Source organism: Apium graveolens, chromosome 8 (genome assembly GCF_009905375.1).
Source record: "Apium graveolens cultivar Ventura chromosome 8, ASM990537v1, whole genome shotgun sequence".
NCBI lineage: Eukaryota > Viridiplantae > Streptophyta > Magnoliopsida > Apiales > Apiaceae > Apium > Apium graveolens.
Window position 1 is genome coordinate 143,729,463 of NC_133654.1, and position 4,790 is coordinate 143,734,252.

Below are 4,790 nucleotides of genomic sequence, written 5' to 3' on the forward strand. Positions count from 1 at the left end.
ATAACTTGTGCTTAAATCGTTGTGTTGTCAATTTCTGTAGACATATAGGAACTCAACATGATTGATGACTATTCAACTTCTATCTTAATTATAGATGCTTGGTAGAATGGTATTAGTACAATGAAAGTTGGCTTTTATCAGTTTCGTGTTATTCGATTAATGTCATCACTATCACATGCTAAAGGTAATAACAATGGCTATAGAAGGAAGTAATAATGAAGTTGTGATCTCATGAGTGTTTTATTATTGTTAAATTGAAGTGTTAGTTAAGTGGTTAATTAAGTAGTTAATTATAGTTAATATTTAATCAACAATTTTAAGTGTTATTATCTTAACATTGAGAAGTAGTCATACATTGGTGAGTGAGTTTAATTAGACAATAACTTAGTCTGAGTCTCTGAGGGAACGAACTAGAAAGTATTCTATATTACTTGCGAACGCGTATACTTGCGTGAAAATTAGTGCATGTTTTTGCCCTAACAAGTTTTTGGCGCCGCTGCCGGGGACTCGGCGTATTTGTTTAGTTTATGTACTTACCATCACTGGTCATTAGGACTCAGTGATAAGGACGTAGTAGTTAATTACTCTTTTCGGTTGTGTTTCAGGTACTTTAGCAAGCGTTTATGCAAACTCGTTCTCGTGCTCGCAAGAGGACCTTAGATACAGCTGAGGAGAAAGACGAAGTTCTTGATACTCCGGAGAAGTTAGATTTTGAGGATTCGGATTCAGGAACTGAGCAGAAAGAACCAGTAAACATGGGAGATCGTATTGTTCAAGCTGATCCAGCTCTTATGGATTTTTCTCGGCCTAAAATTGATGACATTCAGTCAAGCATCCTTCATCCGGCTATTCAAGCTAACACCTTTGAAATCAAGCCGGGCACTATTCAGATGGTGCAGAATTCTGTTTCTTTTGGAGGAGCGGCAACTGAAGACCCCAACATGCACATAAGGAATTTTGTCGAGATCTGCAGCACTTTTAAGTATAATGGCGTGACTGATGAGGCTATCAAGCTGAGGCTTTTCCCATTCTCACTGAGGGATAAAGCTAAAGACTGGTTACATTCTGAACCGTCAGGGTCCATCACTACGTGGCAAGATCTTGCGCAAAAGTTTCTGGTGAAGTTTTATCCAATGGCAAAGACTGCTGCTATGAGGAGTGCTCTTACTCAGTTTGCGCAGCAACCTACAGAATCTATGTGCGAGGCTTGGGAACGCTACAAGGAAATGTTGAGAAAATGTCCACATCATGGAATGCCGGATTGGATGGTAATCACTGGTTTTTATAATGGTTTGGGGGCCCAATCTCGGCCCATGCTCGATGCAGCAGCTGGAGGCGCCTTATGGGCTAAAAGCTATACTGAGGCGTATAATCTTATCGAGACGATGGCTGCAAATGAGCATCAAAACCCAACTCAGAGGATGACGTCAGGCAAGGTAGCAGGTATTCTGGAAGTTGATGCAGCCACCGCTATTGCAGCCCAGCTCCAAGCGCTATCAATGAAGGTTGATTCTTTGGCTACGTATGGAGTTAATCAATTAGCTATGGTTTGTGAGCTTTGTGCAGGTTCTCATGCTACGGATCAGTGTTCTCTTGTCAACGAATCTGTTCAGTATGTGAATAATTATCAGCGACAACAGCAGCCTGTGCTAGCGACCTATCATCCTAACAATAGAAATCATCCAAATTTCAGTTGGGGGAATAATCAGAATGCTATTCAGCCAACATATCAGCAAGGAGTAAGTAAACAGTTTAACCCACCTGGATTCCAGCAACCACAACAGTATGCTACAAGGCAATCATATCCTCAACAGGGAAGTGCAGCTACACCTACTAGTGCTGATTTTGAGGAACTTAAGCTGTTGTGCAAGAGTCAGGCGGTTTCTATCAAGACCTTGGAAAATCAAATCGGTCAATTAGCCAACGCAGTGCTCAATCGTCAACCTGGCACTCTTCCCAGTGACACGGAAGTACCAGGCAGGAAGGAAGCTAAAGAGCAAGTCAAGGCTATTACCTTAAGGTCTGGAAAAGTAGCTGATGCTGAGAAAGTGGCGGAACCAAAGAAGACTACTGTTGAACACACTCTGCCTGAGGCTAATACAGGGGAGAAACAGCTCTATCCTCCACCACCTTTTCCTAAGAGATTGCAGCAACAAAAGCTGGATAGACAGTTCGGGAAGTTTCTGGAGGTGTTCAAGAAACTTCACATCAATATACCTTTTGCTGAGGCGCTGGAACAAATGCCTAGTTATGCGAAGTTTATTAAGACTAATCTTTCAAGGAGGGTGAAACTGGATGACCTTGAAACCGTTGCTCTCACGGAAGAATGCCGCGCGGTTCTGCAACAAAAGTTACCACCAAAACTGAAAGATCCAGGAAGCTTCACCATCCCTTGCACCATTGGCAATCTAACTTTTGACAAGTGCCTTTGTGATTTGGGAGCAAGCATTAATCTGATGCCGTTGTCGATCTTTAAAAAGCTGGATCTGCCTGATCTAAAACCCACATACATGTCGCTACAATTGGCGGACCGTTCCATTACTTACCCAAGGGGCATAGTTGAGGATGTGCTCGTCAAGGTGGATAAGCTCTTCTTTCCTGCTGATTTTGTTATTCTGGATTTTGAGGAAGATAAGAAGATTCCCATAATCTTGGGGAGGCCTTTCTTGGCTATTGGTCGTACCTTGATAGATGTGCAAAAAGGGGAACTTACTATGCGGGTCCAAGATCAGGATGTGACCTTCAACGTATTCAAGGCAATGAAATTCCCTACAGAAGATGAGGAGTGCTTAAAAGTGGATGTGATTGATTCTGCGGTTACTTCGGAACTCGATCACATGCTAATGTCTGATGCATTGGAAAAGGCCTTAGTGGGGGATTTTGACAGCGATGATGAAGATAGCAACGAGCAATTACAATATCTGAACGCTTCTCCATGGAAGCGAAAGTTCGACATACCATTTGAATCTCTTGGTACTTCTGACCTTAAGAATGCTGAAGGGAAGCTCAAACCATCAATAGAGGAAGCACCTACCTTGGAGCTCAAACCATTACCTGAACACTTGAGGTATGCTTTTTTAGGCGATTCATCTACGTTACCTGTTATTATTTCAGCTAACCTTTCAGGTAGTGAGGAAGACAAGCTCTTAAGGATTTTGAGAGAATTCAAATCGGCTATAGGATGGACCATAGCATACATCAAGGGGATAAGTCCTTCATATTGTATGCATAAAATTCTGTTAGAGGAAGGTAGTAAGCCAACTGTGGAACAGCAGCGAAGACTGAACCCGATCATGAAGGAGGTGGTGAAGAAAGAAATTCTGAAATAGCTAGATGCAGGCATCATTTATCCTATTTCTGACAGCTCGTAGGTGAGCCCCGTGCAATGTGTACCTAAGAAAGGAGGTATCACTGTGGTCGCAAATGAAAAGAATGAGCTCATCCCTACTCGAATAGTTACAGGATAGAGAGTATGCATGGATTATAGAAAATTGAACAAAGCCACAAGGAAGGATCACTTCCCTCTCCCATTCATTGATCAAATGCTTGACAGATTGGCGGGACATGAGTATTTTTGTCTTCTGGATGGTTATTCCGGGTATAATCAGATTTGTATTGCACTAGAGGATCAGGAAAAGACTACCTTCACTTGTCCATTTGGCACATTTGCTTTTCGTAGAGTTTCGTTTGGGTTATGTGGCGCCCCGGCCACCTTTCAGAGATGTATGATGACTATATTCTCTGACATGATTGGAAATAACGTCGAAGTGTTCATGGATGACTTCTCCGTCTTTGGACACTCATATGATGAATGTTTGAATAATCTGCGCGCCGTACTCAAAAGATGCGTGGAAACTAATTTGGTGCTTAATTGGGAGAAATGTCATTTTATGGTGCGTGAAGGCATTATCCTTGGGCATAAGGTCTCTAGCAAAGGTCTGGAGGTGGACAAGGCCAAGGTGGGAGTCATTGAAAATCTTCCCCCACCTAATTCCGTGAAAGAAATCCGTAGTTTTCTCGGTCATGCGGGTTTTTATCGGTGATTCATCAAGGACTTTTCAAAGATATCTAAGCCGTTGTGCAATTTACTTGAGAAAGATGTGCCTTTCAAATTTGATGATGAATGTTTGGCAGCATTCGAGACTCTCAAGGAGAATTTGATCACGGCACCAGTTATTACAGCACCAGATTGGACATAACCGTTTGAGATCATGTGTGATGCGAGTGACTATGCGGTAGGTGCAGTTCTGGGACAGCGCAAGAAAAATCTCTTCCATGTGGTCTACTATGCGAGTAAGACTTTAAATGGGGCCCAATTGAACTACACCACTACTGAGAAGGAGCTTTTGGCTATAGTCTTTGGCTTTGAGAAATTTCGATCTTATCTGCTTGGTACGAAAGTGACAGTATTCACTGATCATGCAGCTATTCGCTATCTGGTTTCTAAGAAGGATTCAAAGCCGAGACTCATTCATTGGGTGCTTTTACTTCAAGAATTTGAGTTAGAGATCAAAGATAGAAAAGGTACTGAGAATCAAGTAGCTGGCCATCTCTCTAGGTTGGAGAATCCCGATTCTACTTCACAAGATAAGACGTTAATCAATGAATCTTTTCCGGATGAGCAGTTGTTTATAATTCAGGAGGAAGAACCATGGTTTGCAGATATTGTAAACTATCTTGTCAGTAATATAATGCCGCTTAATTTGACATCCGCTCAAAAGAAGAAGTTTCTGCATGAGGTGAAGTGGTATATGTGGGATGAACCATATTTGTTTAGACAGGGAGCTGAT

The 4,790-nt window shown here is 42.1% G+C and overlaps 1 non-coding gene across 1 annotated transcript; it reads right to left on the reverse strand.

The window, feature by feature from the left end:
• Positions 1–1,148: 1,148 nt before the first annotated feature.
• On the reverse strand, positions 1,149–1,255 carry LOC141681533 (small nucleolar RNA R71). Its single transcript, XR_012558961.1, has one exon. It is a non-coding gene; the product is annotated as a small nucleolar RNA R71 (small nucleolar RNA).
• Positions 1,256–4,790: the final 3,535 nt, after the last annotated feature.